Genomic DNA, 18,328 nt, shown 5'->3' with positions numbered 1-18,328 from the left:
TGTCTTACCTCGCTTACACCGAGTGTTACTGAGACTGTGCCTTTAACACTGTGTAAATTTCGGTGTCCTGATCTAGGGAAGAATATATTGGCAACATATACTGAATGGACATTCTCCAGATTAATCCAACAGATGGCAAGATTTTCTGGCGAGGGAACTCGGCCTCTGTTACCTGGAGTTTCACCAATTGAAAATCAATCTTAATGAAAACGAGAAACTTCACATGGAAAGGGCTGAATACAACAGGGAGTTGGAGAAATGGGAGCAGGCAAGCTTGGGGAGAGTCTGAAGATTTTGCACGTGGACATCAAACAGAATAATCTTACAAGCGAACAGTTCGAACCCATTAGAAACCAAGAGAACAATCTGTGTGTGAAGGAGGAGGCATGGACAGAATTTGAGAAGATGGACTGGGAAGCTATTGAGCAAATTAATATAAGATGTGATCAATGATTGATGGTTTTAGCTGGTCTAAAAATTGGACAAATGATCCGGACTGCGTTTTATCCCAGACTGCTGTTGCAGATAAGGGAGAAAAGGACCTGACCAATTTTTTTACAGAATCTGGTGACAAGAGATAGAAGCTAGAGGACGGATGCGGTTTCACTGTACTGGAAGGGTGGTGCAGAAAGACCAGGGCACTATAGATCAGTGAGTATCAGTTCACTTTTAGGGAAGCTATTGGGAGAATATAAGGAAGGACAAAATAGATCTCCAGTTGAGAGGCAATGTTTCATCAAGGACAGTAACCATGGCTTTATCGGAGAGAGGTCATGCCGAAAGAATTTTATTGGAATTTTTCAAGGAGTTCTTTTAATGGTTTTCTCACCAAGTCCATTGACAAAGCACGGCAAGGGAAACTGGCAAATTAATTGAAATCTTATGGTATCAAGGTTAACTTGGTAAGTTATATCCGAAGCTATCTCAGTAGAAGGAGAAGGAGGGTGGTGGCAGGAGGCTGTTTGAGTGACTGGAGACGTGTAACACAAGGATCAGTGCTGTGTCACTTACTATTTGTGGTACTCTAAAATAATGAAGATGTGAATGTTGAGGGTGGAGAGGGAATGTGGTTCATAAGTGTTGGTTTGATAGTGAGGAGAAAGGTCTTATGCAACAGGAACATGTAGATGAAATTGCCAGATCAATGACAGATGCAATGTAACACTGATAAGTATAAGGTGATGCACTTCAGAAATAATAACGCAGACAAGGGAGTACTCAATGAAGGGCAGCAAACTGGGATGTCCAGAGGGGGTTTCTGCACTGATCGCTGAGTGTGGGAACACCTTTTTTGGGTGGATGTATCGTAGTGTGTGACAGGAATTGGGCCATGTCCCCTAGGTATTCCCAATACGCCTCAAACATAGGGTTGTCGGAACTAAACACAATATTTTCAAGCCTGCTGACAGCACTAAACGGTGTCTGATTGTGAGTGGGTGAGGAGTATATCAAAACGTTTCAAGGTGACTGAGACGAGTGGAGTGAATGGACAAGTACATGGCATTTGAAGACCAATATGTGTAAATGTGATGTTGTACACTTTGGTGGGAACAACAGAACAGTTGCCTGCCATTTGAAAAGGGATTGGTTAATAAATATTGTTTTAAAGGGACTTCTGCGGATATTCTTGCTTTCATCTGCACAGACATTCGAGGTCCATGCACAGCTTTGAGTTCTGACGGCAGAGATCAGTACTGGGAATGGCATTGTCACAGTGACTAGTGTACATATACCCACTAAGTAATGAGCTGTAAGATTGGAAATAATCTGGATCCTCTTATACACTAGTCACTGAAGGCAACATTTAGGCAGATAAAAGGTGTGTTGACCGTCATTTCAAGGAAATTTGAATACAGGAGAAATGGTGTCTGACTGCAGCTGCAATTTGGTGAGAACCCATGTCTAACATTATGTGCAGTTTTGTTTTCTGTACCTGATAAAGGACAAAACTGACCTTCAGGGAGTGCAGTGAAGGATCTATGGGATATCAGGCGTGTTTTGGGAACATAATTTGTGTGGGCTGAGCCTGTATTCCAAGGGGTTTAGGAAAATTACATCATAGAGTGGAAACAGGCCCTTCAGCCCAAGAAGTCCACACCGACCCGCCAAAGCGCAACAAATCCATACATTTACCCCTTGCCTAGCACTATGAGCAATTTAGTATGGCCAATTCACCTGTCCTGCATATCCTTGGACTGTAGGAGAAAACCCACACAGACGCTGGGAGAGCGTGCAAACTCCACACAGACAGTCGCCTGAGGCAGGAATTGAACCCGGGTCTCCAGCACTATGAGGGAAGCAGTGCTAACCACTGTGCCACTGTGCCACTGCGCCCCCCACGAAAAAGGCGTGGAGATCTGAGTAAATAATATAAACCTGTCATGGTGAGACAGATTCGAAACAAGAATGCTAATTCACCTGCGTGGGACGTCTGAAACAAGAGGGCGCATTATGAGATCCAGCCAGGACACTGCGTTGAGAAGAGAATAAATGTCTGCACCCAGAGACTGTTGAATCTGGGGAATTCTCTCCCACCTAAGTGTGTGAGACGAAACACACTGAATATACATAGACACTAAATGGGAAGAGATAGTGCAGGACCATGGTTTGAAGATAAAGGATCAGACATCATTTCATTGAATGGGGCTACAAAACGATGGATCGAGGGGACTGCTGAAGTTGATACTTAATATTTTTCCAATGCTTGATAACATTAAGACATGCATTCATTTTGAGGGAGAAGTGCATGAGGGAGATGTTCAGCCATGAACTGGAATGGGGGATGCTTAATGTGTTGAATGGCTCACTCGTTTCCCGATCTTTCTGTACAGGATGTGGGGAAGCTCTGTAAAGGTTGTCACAAGCTTTTAGAAGTTAGGAAGCAGGCCTCTACAGGGTCGGTAGGACTGTACTTCCCGTACCCTTTTCCGATGCAAGGCTAAAGATCGGTGCTGTACCGGGGTTAAAAAGCAACAACTCCAAAAGTACACAACCCGATGAAGGAGCAGCGCTCCGATAGCGAGTGCTTCCAATTAAGACTGTTGGACTACAAGCTGGTGCTGTGTGATTATTAACTTTGTACACCCCAGTCTAACATCGGCATCTCAAAATCATGAACTCTATTTGGGGTTATCCTTTCGACCTCGGAAAAATTTGATACAATTGATCGTATAGCTTGGCCGTTTCTATGCAGCTCGACAGCCGTCAAGAAGATCTTCCACGAATTTAACTGTCGTGATGAGCCTGAGGGTGTGGTACATGTTCTGATTGAAATTACTCCCCTCTTGGGGAATAGGACATAGTTGAGTAATGTTCCAGATTGCAAGGGAGATGTCAGAGTTGGAGCTGGAATGGAACAGCTTCCCCAGGGACACGGCTTGTTATGCAGCACAAGTCTTCAGTCCTAGTGCAGGAATGATGTCAGGGCCCGTTGACTTTGTCAGGTTACTGTGTTCTGTTGTTTCTTCAGGTCACGTGCAGAAAATCGAATTGATTTTAGACTGGCATCTGTAATGCTGTGGGCATCATGCGGGGGTTAGTTAGATCAATGATTCAATGCTTCTGGCCTGGTATGCTGCAGATTCTACATCCTTCTCTTTTACACTGAGCTACAGCGCTGTTCCATTATTTAGGATGGGGATATTTGTGAGTCATCTCCTCCAGTGAGTTGTTTAACCGTCCATCACTACTTATGACTGAATGTGGCCAGACTGTTGGTCTGTTGGTCTTGGGGTTATTTCGCACTCTCTGTAAGACGTTAGGCCAACGGTTCGGAATATAAGCAGTACGTTCGGTAGTTTTAATGGTTTGCCACCAGGTTTAGGTACACATGGTTCTGTCTGGAATGTTCACCCACACTCATCACCGAACAATAGATCAGCTTAGTCATCATGGCAGACTGAGAGATTATCCCCAGAAGAAAATGTTGCAGATCGTGGTTGAATATAATTATGCTTCTGCTGCTGCTGAGGTCTGTAGCACCACATCAGCATCAGGAATTCCCTCTCCCATTTTTCCTAAATGGAACTAGTTCCATTTTTCTGCTTTTGGCACCTACTCCTCCAACTCTTTCCGATACATGTACCCATCTAATTGTCTTTTAAATGTTGCCATTGTACATCTGATAGTTGGCTACATATACGTACAACCCTCTGTGAGAAACAACTGCCCCTTAGTTCCCTTTAAATCTCTTCACTCTCACCTTAACCCTATCCTCTCCGGTTTCAGACACACTTACTGTGGGGAAAAGTCCTTAGCCGTGCATCCTATGTGTGCCCCTCATGATTTTATAAATCTCTATAGGGTCACCTCACATCTTCCTCCACAACTGGAATAAAATCACAGACTTGCCATATATCTGAAAGTCTCCCACCTCCGCCACATCATTTAAAACATTTTGTGCCCTTTCCAGTTTATAACATCCTTCCTATAGAAGGGCGACACGGATTGTACTCAGTACACCAAATGTGTCCTTACCATTCTCTTGCACAGCCACAACATGATGTCGCAATTCCTATACTCAATGGTGTGTCAATTGAAGGTAAGCGTGAATAATACCCTCTTCCCTACCCTGTCAACCTGCGACTCCACTTTCAAACAACTATGTACCTGCAACCTGGGTTTCTCCGTTGAACAACACTGCCCAGGGCCCAACCGTTAACTGTGTAAATCCTACGCTGGTATGTCTAACAAAATGCAACATTTCACATTTAACAGAAAGATGCTTCATCTGCCATTCCTCGGCCCACTGGCCCAGTAGATCAAGATTAGATTACCTACAGTGTGGAAACAGGCCCTTCTGCCCAACAGGTCCACACCAACCCTACGCATGTTAACCCACCCCAACCCAGTTCCCTCTGACTAATGCTCCTAACTTATGGGCAAGTTGGCATGGCCAATTCATCTGACCCGCACATCATTGGATTGTTGGAGGAAATTGGAGCACCCGGAGGAAACCCATGCAGACACGGGGAGAACGTGCGAACTCCACACAGACAGTTGCCCGAGGCTGATATCAAACCTAGGATCCTGGTGCCTTAAGGAAACAATACTAACCACTGAGACACCGTTCTTTACCGGAAACTTCTTCACTGCCCACTATAACAAATAATTTTGGAGGTTTCATCGTCCACCTTCCAAGGTTCCTACATTCCCATCCAAATCATTTACAAGAACAATGAAAAGAAGCATACTGCTCCTTGTGGCACACCGCTGGTCACAGACGACCAGTAGAAACAATCTCTCCCAGCATCCTCCGCCTCCGACTGTTAAGATAATGTTGTGTCTAATTGGCAAGCTCTCCCAAGTGTTGGGGCTTGCTAAGGTCCACGTGGACGATGTATGCTGATAGCCCTTCATCTATCTTCTTGGTCACCTCTTCAAAAAATGTAAACTATTTTTTGAGACTAGTTCTTCCATACAAAAAGCCATGCTGACTATTTCTAATCAGTCCTTGTTTTTCCCAACGCATGTAAATCCTGTCTCCCAGAAGCTACTATAAACATTTAGCCACCTCTGACGTCAGAGTCACTGGTCTGTAGTTCATAGCAGCCTTTTTACAAGTAATGTTTCCACATTAGCTGTCTTCAAATCCTTCAGCACCTCACCCGTGGCTATCAATGATAGAAATAAATAAAATGACAGGACTGCAGATTCTATAAATCAGTAAGAAGGACAGAAGGTGCTGGTAAAGTTCAACAGGTCTGGCAACATCTGTGCAGAGAAGTCGGAATTACCGATTCAATAACCCTTCACCAGAACTCTAAGGAATGATACAAATATCTCAGACCGTGCTAAATCAGTTTCTTACCCAGCTTCCTGCAATGATTCCGGGATACATTTGAACATGACCCGGGTTTTTAATCTACGGTTATGCATTTCAATACCGTCAGTTCTTCCACTACTGCAATATGGTGTCGTTTCAAAGATCACTTATTTTTATTTCCCTGTCTTTCCTCTCTTCTGTATTTTCCTCTCGGGTAAATAGCGACGTAAAGTCTTTGTGTGGGACCTCACCCTTCGAGCAGAAACAGGTTATAAGGCAGCGGAGTGGGGGAGGTCGTGTCCTTATGTAGAGTGTGAACCCAGCATGGCCACACGCTTATGGACTCTGTTGTTGAACAATTAACTGATTTTGTGTTTTTCCACTACTACAGGAACGGCCGTAATGTTTTACATTTAATTTTATTTTCTTTATTTTTCTGATTTCTACCAAGATTTTGTATTTTGGAGGTGGGGGCAGGAAGCTTTGTATCTAAGATTGTGTCACATGTGGCGACTTGTAAACTTTTCACTGTCCTCACGTGAGTACATAGAACATAGAACATAGAACATAGAACAATACAGCACAGAACAGGCCCTTCGGCCCACGATGTTGTGCCGCACTTCTATCCTAGATTAAGCACCCATCCATGTACCTATCCAAATGCCACTTAAAGGTCGCCAATGAATCTGACTCTACCACTCCCTCGGGCAGCGCATTCCATGCCCCCACCACTCTCTGGGTAAAGAACCCACCCCTGACATCTCCCCTATACCTTCCACCCTTCACCTTAAATTTATGTCCCCTTGTAACACTCTGTTGTACCCGGGGAAAACGTTTCTGACTGTCTACTCTATCTATTCCTCTGATCATCTTATAAACCTCTATCAAGTCACCCCTCATCCTCCGCCGTTCCAACGAGAAAAGGCCGAGAACTCTCAACCTATCCTCGTACGACCTACTCTCCATTCCAGGCAACATCCTGGTAAATCTTCTCTGCACCCTCTCCAAAGCTTCCACATCTTTCCCAAAGTGAGGCGACCAGAATGTGTGACAATAGACTTAATAAACCTCATTAATCTCCTCTCCTGTGGAGCCAAACATTAGATGGCTGATAGATTTTTATGGTGCCCTAATCTCTCTCTAAATTCTGTTTTCTCATTAATATATTTGAAGAATCTCGTTCTAATCTCCTTAACCTTACCAGTCAAAGCTACCTCATGCACCCGTTTTGCCCTCGTGATTTCCTTGGGAAGTTTTCTCCTACACTCCGTATGCTCAAGGGATACCTTTGATACCACTTGCCTGTACATGATATATGCCTTTTTTTGCCTTGTCCAAAGCCTAAATATCCCCTGACATATTCTGTGCCCTACTCCTGTTAGTATTGCCCTTTACACTGACGGGAACATGTAATTCCTGAAGTCTCACTATCTCGCTTTTGAATGACCCCCACTTCACTGACGTCCTTTCATCTTCAACAGCTTCCCCCAATCATCACAATTGGTCTTGCCCCAAATTATAACGTAAACTTGTGGAGTAGGCATATTCTTTTTCAGGATTATTATCAAACTAATAGAATTATGTTCACAGGTCCAAAGAATGCCCTCATTCTCACATGAAAGCCACTTCCCCTGCCTTATTTCCCAGGAGGAAATAAAGGAGTGGCGATGATCAGATCAGCCACGGAATGCCAAGACAGGCAAGAAGGGCTGAATATCTCCATGGATCTGCACGAGTATGGCGTGTGTGTGTGTGTGTGTGTGTGTGTGCGTGTGTGTGTGTGTGTGTGTGTGTGTGTGTGTGTGTGTGTGTGCACGCGCACGCACGTGCATATGTGCTTCAGTGTATTGATGTATGTATTTCTGCATCTGCGTCTCTGAGCATTTGGGTCTCTGTTTTTTGGGAGTAAATCCATTGAAATGGGAACCAAAATGTTCCCCCTCACTCTCTCGCTGTCTGTCTCTCTCTCTTGTGTTTAAAATAAAGTCATAAAATTCTCTCCAGATGTTTCATGTCACTGCACAAGCAGCAGGTTTGTTTGGAAGGAGCATCAAAGACAGTGAATCTCTCACATTTGAATTGAATTGGCTTCATTGTCACGTGCAGTTTAATGATTGCAGTGCAAAGTTTGCAATGGCTTTACTTATGCATTATCACAGGTACAAGAAATCTAAGTGTAGATTCTTAACTATTTGGTACAAAATTGAAAGAATAATAAATGAAAGTCCAGCAGAGAAATAAAAATGAAAGAGAGAACTGACTCGAATAACGTACCAGTCTGTGCCAGCAACAAGTATCCAGACAGCACTGGGCCCAGTCTCCAGACCGCACCAGGCCCAGTGTCCAGACCGCACCAGGCCCAGCCTCCAGGCTGCACCGGGCCGACACTCATAGAACAAAGACATTTACAGCGGAGAAAAGGCCCTTCGGCACTCAAAGCCACCGAATGGTGCAAATAATCCTGATTCATATTTAACCTACACCGTTCCATTATTATGCATATGTCTATCCATGGCCAATTTAAATGCGCTTAATGTCGGCGACTCTACTATTGTTGCAGGCAGGTCATTCCTGGCCCCTATTGCACTCTGAGTGAAGAAACTACACCTAGTATGAATCCTATGTCTATCACCCCTCAATTTAAAGCAATGCCTCCTCGTGTTAGCCTTCACCATGCGAGGATAAAAGCTCTCACTGTCCATTCTATCCACACTCTGATTATCTTGTACGTCTCGATGAAGTCACCTCTTAACCTTCTTCTCTCCAACGGATCCAGTGTAAGTCCTCACTCACCCTTTCCTCGTTAGACCTTCCTTCCATGACAGGCAACATCCTCGTAAATCTCATCTTGAACCTGTCCAAAGCTTCCACATCGTTCATATAATGCATGCCCAGAACTACAGTCAATAATCCAGGTGCGGCCTTACCAGTTTCCTGCTCAGTTGAACCTTGCCCTTTTGGCTCCGTAACTCAATCCCTCTACGAATAAACGCCAAATACACCATATGCCTTCTTAACAACCCTATAAGCCTGCGAGGCAACTTTCAGGTATGTATGCACCTGGACACGAGATCTCTCTGTTCATCTAAAATGCCAAGACTTTTACCATTAGCTCAATCATCTGCATTGTTGTCATTTCTTCCGAATTGAACTATCTCAAACTTGCCTGCATTAAACTTCATTGCCACTTCTCAGTCTAGCGCTGCATCTTATGTATTCGTCAGAATGATCCACAACTTTGCCTCCCTTCGTATCGCCCGCAAACTTACTAACCCATCCATCTTCGCCCACATCCAGATCATTTATAAAAATGACAAGCCGCAGTGGTCCCAAAGCAGGTCCTTTTAGCACACCACTGGTAACTAACCTCCCGGATTAGCATTTCCCACTAACTACCACCTTCTTTCAGATCGCCAATATCTGATCTGAACCTCTGAATCACCCTGAATCCTAAAACGCCGTGTTTTGTGCAATACCCTATCGTGTGGAATCTTATCAAATGCTTTACTGAAGTCCTTGTACACCACATCAATCACTTTACCTTCACTCACCTGTTTTCTCATCTTATCGAAGAACTCACAAAACTATGCTGACTACCTCTAATCAAATTATTTGTTTCCAGATGATTATATATCTTATCTCACACAAAGTTTTCCAACATCTTACTCAGAACTGATATAAGACACACAGCCCTTCAGTTACCATGGTTATTCTGACACCCCTTCTTAAACAAGAGAACAACTTTTGCTATCCTCCAGTCTTCTGGCATACTCCCGTCGACAATGATGACATATATGTTGAAGTCAAAGACTCTGTAATCTCCTCCCTGTCTTTCCAGAGAACCCGAGAATAAATACCGCTGGCCTTGGTTAATATCTATATTCAGATCTTCAAAAATTTCGAAAAACACCCCTTTCTCAACATCAATCCCATAAAATCTTGTAGCCTGTATAACTGTATTCTCAATTATTAAATAAATGCTTCCCCATGTCCTCAGATACAACTAACACTTCCCACTACTATATTTCATTGGACCAAATATTACTGGCGACATTATCCAAATCTAGTCTCGAGACTGTCGACAACACTAGGTTCAGTCGGCAGACCACACCAGGCTCAGTCTCCAGACCGCACCATGCCCAGTCTCAAGGCCGCACGGGGCCCAGACTCCAGACTATACCAGGGCCAGTGTCCAGAGCACACCGGGCCAAGTCTCCAGACCGCAGCAGGCCCAATCTCCAAGCCGTAGCAGACCCAATCTCTGGGACACACTGGGCCAGACTGCAGAACATTCCGGAACCAGTCTCCAAACTGCATCAGGCCAATTGTCCAGGTGACACCGGGTCAAGTCGCCAGGCCACACTTGGTCCAGTCCCCAGACCGCACGGGGCCCAGTCTCCAGACTGCTCCGGGCCCTGTATCCAGTCCGCAGCTGGACATGTCTCAGGCCGCAATGTTCTTTACATCTTGAAGCCTTGATTCCCCTCGTGATCCTCTGACCTGGGACTCAATTCATCCTTTCCCAAAGGAGTCACTTTAAAAAGAAAATAGTTCGGCAAGAAAATACTCTCCAGAAAATAGAATAAACAAGAAAGACACAAAGTGTGGGCGGAGCATAGGCGTTCAACCTGGAACATTCTGATCCTGACACCATCTTTATGATATTCCACGCTGTTTCCTTCTTCTAACAATGCATTTAAAGACTCAGAGCAGTTTTCTATGATTCCTTGCAACGTTGTCCATGAGATAATAACAGCAAGAGATAGACATGCCCTTTGGTGGCCAGTATGCTGCCATTGGGGTTGTTTCATGACTTTACAATCTATTCTCACTATACTTTCGAAGAATATATACAAACAGAAATCAAAGTTGGAGAAAGCGAACTAAATTAAACTCGACCTCACTTATATTGCTTCTCTCAGGGTGGCCTCGATGAAATTTAACTGCTGTGGTCTGCATAGCTCCCTGTGTTGGACAGATATCTAGTCCACGTGTGTAGGTAAATGCACTGCTGTGGTCCGCACAAATTCTGGTGCTGGACAGATGAATTGTTCAGGTCTATAGATCAATGCACTGTGTCGATCTGCTTAACTCCCCATGCTGGACAGATATCATTTCCAGGTTCATAGATCACTGCAGTGTTGCGGTCACCCTGGCTCCCAGTGCTGGACGGAGACCTATGAGAAAATGAGGACTCAGGTGCTGGAAATCAGAGTTGAGAGTGTGCTGCTGGGAATGCACAGCAGGCCAGTTAGGATCCAAGGAAAAGGAGAATCAACGTCTGGCATAATCCCTTCATCAGGAATCTGATCAGGCCTTATGCCCGAAACTTCGATTCTCTTGCTCTTCGCATGTTGCCTGGCCTGATGTGCTTTCCCAGCAGCACAACGTGGATAGATACCTAGTCTGGGTTTATAGGCCAATGCACTGCTGCGTTGTGCATAGATCATCGTGCTGGACTGATATCTATTTCGGGTTCATAGATCAATGCACTACTGCGGTCTGCATAGCTCCCGGTGCTGGACAGACATCTAATCCCGATTTGTAGATTTGTGCTCTGCATAGCTCGGCGTATTGGACTGATATCTAGTCTGCAAAGGATATTGTAGATGACATTGGCGTAGGTACAGATAAGTTTCTGTCAGATGCAAAAGGATACTTTTTAACCACAGATGTATATGAGGTAGGAGATGTGGGCGCATATTTTGCAGGTCTTGTGATGGCCGGGGAAAGTGTCGGGAGTGGGATGAGGGCTGGTGGTGGGCGTCAATCTGACGAGGAAGTCACGGAGGGAATGGCCTCTGATCAGGGTAAGGAGGGAACTATATTCCAAGTTGAGTGGTTTGTTTGTATGTGGCGTAAATGGCGAAGGATGGTGCGATGTATGCAGAAATTGGTGGAGTGGAAGGTGAAGGGGTTCTGTCCTTGTTGCGTTGGGAGCACTGGTGTTGGATGGCGCATGTCCAGGAAGTGGAAGAGATGCGCTGGACGGCATCATCAAACATGTGTGAAAGGAAATCGTAGTCTATGAAGAAGGAGGCTAACTAGTTTTTTTCTGAGGTGTAATTGGTCCTCCTGGGAGCAGTTGGGACGGAGATAGAGCAATTGTGAATAAGGAATCGCGTTTTTACAAAAGGCAGGGTAAAAGGAGGTGTAGTATATATGGAGGTCAGTGCGCTTGTAGGAAAAGTCCGTTGTTAATTGGTCGCCAGAACTGGAGATGGAGAGGTCTAGGAAGGGATTAGGGTTCCAAGATGGTCCAGGTGAACTTAAGGTTGTCTAAAATATACTTGTGAAGGTGATGAGCTGTTCAATCTCCTCGTGGGAGTACGAGGTAACTCCAATATAGTCATCAATGTAGCAGAGGAAAATATGGGGAATGGTGCCGAAGTAGCTGCAGAAGATTTCCCGGAATATTCTGTACCCAATATTTTATAACGGACAATCCCAGAACATTCTATCCCGGACATTATTTGTGAACGGCTGGACGTCAGCGAATTGCACGAATGGTCAGATGCCGAGGGAAAGGATCCCTCCAGGGAGAAGGAGATTGTTCCGATGTCCGTCAGGCAGTGAAAGGGTTGAGTACGTTTTCCCTGCATTTACATATGTTCACGACACATGATTCACTAAAAAACAGAAATTTCGAAACTCCGTTTGTGTTCAAGGAAGTGGGACTGAATCCTTCGGGACAGCAACCTTTATACCCTCGGTATTAGGATCTGGAAAGAAGTGACCTGTGCCTGCTCTCGTGTGATCGAGTGTGTGGGAATGTTTGAGGAATCATCTGTTCTTATGGACGTGTCTCTGTGTGTTTGGGGAGGGAGGGTTTCTTGTGGCTTGTGACAGTTTGTCAGTAATTCAGAATTTCCCATTTGTTATTGCAGCTCCAATTATTTCAGTAACAATTCCCTTTGATAATCTCACGTGGTCCTCAGTCAGACTAAGAAATTTGCGTCTGCTCTGATGAGTAATCTGCTTGTTTCCCTTCCTTACAGTTAACGCACTGACAATCTACGTCCTGCGTGAGAAAGAATGTGGATTGTCTACATGTGTGAGACGTTACCTGGTGGCCATGGCAGCAGCAGATCGACTGGTCATTACCTTCGAAGTGATACTGAGAAAGATTCCCGTTGTTTATGCAGAGTTGTTTTATTTTTGTACGTCCATCCCAGTATGTAATATCCACGCCGTCCTGATTTATGCATCCATTGACTATTCTGTCTGGTTCACCGTCACTTTCACCTTTGATTGGTTTGTGGCCATTTGTTGCCAGAAACTGAAAATTAAATATTGCAGTGAGAAAACAGCGCTAGTGGTGCTGGGAGCAGTGACTATACTGAGCTGTTTAAAGAACACTTTCTGGTATTTTCTGCTCACAACTCGGTATGTGCTGATAAACCGCGACTGGTTTTGTTATACAAAAGTTGGTGTTCCTTCCTCCCATGTCTGGGTCACAGTCCAGTCCATTCACTACACTGTAACCCCGGCTCTCCCATTTCTCCTGATTTTGCTGCTCAATGGTGTGACCACCGCACGCATTTTAGTGACCAGCAGAGCCCACAGGAGACTCGGAGCTGCCACCAATGGGGACGCTCGGTCGGACACAGAAATGAAAAAGCGACTTCAATCCATCATTTTACTGTTTTTGATCTCGGCCAACTTCATCCAGTTATGGTCAATATTTATGCTGTATTCTATGTTGGTCCGGATTCAGGACATTGTGAATATCCTTGTACGTCTCCACCCTTATCTACGAGAATTGGGCTTCATGCTGCAGCTCCTCAGTTGCTGCACAAACACCGCGATTTATGCCGTGACACAGAATAAGTTCAGACAGATTCTGAAGAATGCGCTGAAATATCCAATTACTTAAATTCATCAATCAATTAAATTCAGTTGATAATCAGTCCATTCAGGATTTCCTCATATCATTTCAGAGTTTGAAAGATGAAGAGTCTGTCTCTTTGTTAACAGACTGAGGGTAGCTCTGGTCTGTCCAACATTACCCCGCAGTGGGGCTACAGGGACACATTAGAATGTTTCTCACAACATATGGGCAAATAAGCAAGGCAAATCCCACTGACTGTACTCCATCACTTCAATTTGTAAACAACAAAACTGTTCATTAAAAAGTGCCAAGCAGCAGAGTGAATAGTATTGTTGCTTGCTTTTGCTTTGAAGAAGCTGGGCTGGGGAGAGACAGAATCAGCCCCAAGTCCTCGTCCACAGGAAGGGGAGGGAATGGGCCTGAACTCAGTCACTCTGTCCTTGCTTTCACCTCTGCATACCTCCATTCTGACATGGCCTTCTGCACAATTAATCTCTTTGACTTTTTCCCTCTCCATCCATATCTCCCTCCCATGCTCACACTGTTCCTCTATTTCTCTCACTCCGTCTTCCTTTTACAGTCTATTTTACTATCCATCCATTCCCCACTCTCCTGCGCTCTCTGCGTTCTGCACTCATTATCTCCCAAACTCCCTCTCTCCAAATCTCTCTTCATCGAATCCTCTCATTACATTCCATTGCTGGGGGAGCAGAAGATGCGTGTGGATGTTCAGGCCTATGCTGGGGGAGCAAAAATGAATGTGGCGTGTCAGGCTGTTGCTCACTTAACAGCCAGGGGCTTGGGACAAACGGCTTTGCTCGGTGAATGTGAGTGCATTAGTCGTAACAAGGAGGTACGAGTGGGGTAGGCACCATCGGCTGTAGCAGTGGCTGATGGGTGGCAGTTGGACAACAGGCTGCTTCACACGGAAGAGACTGTATGGAGCCCATTGTTGATGTTCATTGATCTAAGTGGGAGTGTGATTAAAGACCAGTTCGAGAGAATGAACTAGGCAGGGGTACATGACCAATGCTTTGGGTAAAGAGTGTGTGGGTGAGTGAGCGTAATGGTGAGGGAGAATCCAGGCGGATGAGCGGGACGGTGTGGACTGTGCAGTAGAGTAAGTGTGACGGTGCTGGAGTGTACGAGGAGTGAACATGTTGGTAGAAGACTGTGCGGGGTGATTGAGTGGCACCGTCGGGGAATGTGCGGGAGACTGAGTGGCATGGTGGCGAAGTATTCAGGGGGAGTGAACATGATAGTGCGGGGGTTTGCGGGGAAGAGAGCGTGATGCAGTATGAGTGTGTAGGGAGTGAGCGTAATGGCGGGGGAGTGTGCCGGGGAGTGAGGGCGCATGATGATGGGCAATTGTGCGGGGGAGTGAGGGCTATGGTGTTGGCGTGGGAAGGGTAGAGTGTGTCACAGTGAAGTAGAGTGTATGGGAAGTAAAAGTGATGATGAGGGAGTGTGTGGGTGAGTGAATGTGATGGTGAGGAGTGTGCATCAGGGTCGGTGTTATGGTAATGAAGTGTCCGAGGATTGAGCATAATGTTGGGGGACTGCGCGGGATGAATGAGCATGGTAATGTGGGCAGGTGGGGGAAGAGAGAGCGTAACGTTGAGGGGAGAGTGTGGGGGAGGCAGTACGTTGCTCGGTGAGTGTGGGGGTGGTGGTGAGCATGACGGTGACAGACTTTGTGGGTGATTCAGCTTGACTGTGGGGAAGTATGCAGGAGTGTGAACATGATGATTTGTGCGTGTGCCGGGAAGAGAGGGTGACAGTGAAGAAGAGTGTAGAGGGAGTGAGTGTGATGGTGGGGAATTTGCAGTGAAGTGACTATGATGGTGCAGTAGTATGCATGGGAGTGAGTGCGACTGGGATGGAGTTTCTGGGGAATGAGTGTGATGGAAGCAAGTTTGCTGGGGAAATGTTATGACAGTGGAAGAGAGAGCTGAGGAATAGGTATGATGGCGGGGCTGTGCTAGAGTGAGCGGGACAGTGGGAAGGAGTGCAGGGGAATGTGTGTGATGGTAAGATAGGGTGCAGGGTATTGAGCATTACGGTGTGGCGTTGTATAGGGAAGTGAGCATGTCGGTGGGGCAAATGCTTGGTGGCGAGTCGATTTTGGGGACGTGCACAGGAGAGTAAATGTGACCATAGCGATTTGTGTGGGGGAGTGAATTTGACTGTGGGGAGCATTCAGGGGAGTGAGCATGATGGTGGAAAGTGTGTGAGTGAGTGAGCGTGATGGTGGGCATATGTGTGGGGAGTAGGCTTGTCAGTGAGACAGTGTGTGGTGGAGCGAGCATGACAGTGGGGGAGTGTATAGGGGAGTGAACACGATGGTGGAGGGATTGGGGATGTGAGTGAGATGGTGGTCAAACGTGTGGGGAGTAATTGCAATGGTAGTGGAGTGTGTGAGGGTGTGAGTTTGACAGTATGGGAGCTTGCAGGGGAGTACGCATGACGATGTGGGTGTGCAGGTGGAGTGAAATTGACGATGGCATTTGTGCATATGAGCGAGCCTGTCCATGGGGGAGAGTCTAGCAGAGTAAGTGTGACAGTGGGGGTGTGTATGTGTGCATGCATGACATTGGCGGAGAGTGTGAGGAAGTGATCGTAATGGTGGGGCAATATGTGAGGGAGTGAGCATGATGGTCGGGGAGTGTGCAGGTGAGTGAGTGTGATGGTAGGTGGGTGTGCAGAAGAGTTAGAGTGAAGGTGGAGAAGTGTGCGGGAGGAGAACATTACAGTGAGGGAGAGGAAGGAGGAATGAACGTGATGGTTTTGGGAATGTGCAGGGAAGAGATAGTGACGGTGGGGGATAAAACGTGAGAGTGAGTGTACAGTGGGGGAGTGTGTAGGAGTGTGTATGAAAATGGGGGCGTGTGCAATGCAGTGAAGGTGATTACGGGTGATTGTGAGTGTGAGGGTGGGCAAATGTGTGGGGAGGTGAATAAGAGTGTGCAGTAATGTTTGGGAATAAGTGTGATGATGGAGTGATTGCGGAAAGTGTGTGTGAGACCATGGGACAGAGTGCAGGAAGTGAACATGATGATATTGGAGTATGCAGGGGAGTGAGTGCGATGTTAGTGGAGACTCCTGCTGAGAGAGTGCAACATTGTGGGAATGTGAGGCAGTGAGCATGATCATGGGGGAGTGTGTCGGTGAGAAAGCGTGACAGTGGAGGAGTGTGCGGGTGAGTGAGTGTGATGGTGGGAGCGTATGCTCGTGAGTCAGTGTGACACTGGGGGTGTGCATGGAGAGTGAGCGTGATGATGGAACAGTGTTTGGGAAGTGAGTGTGACGGTGGCAGAATGCATTGGGGAATGTGTGTAATGTTGGCGGAGTGCGCACCATGATGATAGAGTGCGTTTGATGAAGGGGGAATACATGGGTGAGAGTGATGGTTGGCGAGTGCGCGGGGGAGTGGGCATAACAGTCGGGAAGCAAGACAGAGTGAGTATGATAGTGTGGGATTGTGTGAGGGATTGACTCTGACAGTGTTAGTGTGGGTGGAGTTGTGAACGTGATAGTGAGGGAGTGAGTGGGAAGTAGTCATGATGGTAGAGGAGTGTGTCAGGGAGTCAGCGTCAGGATGGGATGTGTGTGAGGAGTGAGCATGAAGGTGCGGGAATGTTTGGGGTAGTGACGGTGGGAGAGTATACAAGGGCGGGATTCTGATGGTGGGAGTATGCACGGGAAGGGAGAGTGACGTTGTAGAAGTGTGTGGGGGAATGAGTGTGATGATGCTAAAATGTGCAGATGAGTGGGTGTGACGGTGAAGGAGAGTGCGGGAAAGTCAATGTGCTGTTGGTGGAGTGTGGGGGAAATGACCGTAAAGTAGAGTAGTGTGCATGGCAGTGTGTGTGATGGTAGGGGAGTGTACATGGTAATGAATGTTCAGTAGGGGTGGTTGTGGGAGGGGAATGGGCTCACGGTGGGGCAGTGTACAGGGGTGTGTGTCTGATTGGGGAGTGAGCATGACCATGGGGAAGTATCTGGGACACTGATTGTGATAGTGGGTGTGCGTGTGTAGTGGATTGTGTGTGACATTGGGGGATCATGCAGGGTGACTTTGGTGGAGTAAGTGTGAGGTGGTCAGAGTTACAGAGTGAGAGTGTGTGAGTAGCCAGGGTGACATCGACAGAGTGAGTCTGAGGGCCGGGGTGGCAGTTCCAGAGTGAGTGTGATGGGGTCACGGGGATGGTGAGGGAGGATGTCTGATTAGGTCAGGTTGATAGAGATGGAGTGAGTGTGAGGGATTCAGGGTTACACCGATGGAGAGAATTTGAGGGTGCTATTCTTACTGTAATAGATTGAGACTGAGGGGTTCAGGGTGACAGTGACGGAGTGAGACTGAGGATGTCAGGGTGGCAGTGATGGAGTAAGTGTGAAGAGGTCAGTGTGACAGTGACAAAGTGAGCATGTAGAGATCAGGTTGCTGGTGACAGAATGAGCGTGAGATGGACAGGTTGACAATGGCGGACTGAGTCTAATGGAGTTAGTGTGACGTTGACAACGTGAGTGTCAGGGAATTGAGGGTGACAGTGACTGAGTGAGTCTGGAGGCATAGTGTGAAGGAAGTGCAGTTAGTGCGAGGGGTCAGGGTGACAGTGAGGGAATGAGTGTGATGGGGACAAGGTGACAGTGACTGAGTGTTTATGGGCGTCAGGATGCCTATGACTGCGTGAGCTTGAGGGGTTCAGAGTCACAGTGACATTGTGAGTGTG

This window comes from Chiloscyllium punctatum, chromosome 33 (assembly GCF_047496795.1).
Source record: "Chiloscyllium punctatum isolate Juve2018m chromosome 33, sChiPun1.3, whole genome shotgun sequence".
In the NCBI taxonomy this organism is placed as follows: Eukaryota; Metazoa; Chordata; class Chondrichthyes; order Orectolobiformes; family Hemiscylliidae; genus Chiloscyllium; species Chiloscyllium punctatum.
Note: the sequence above shows the minus strand (reverse complement) of the source record.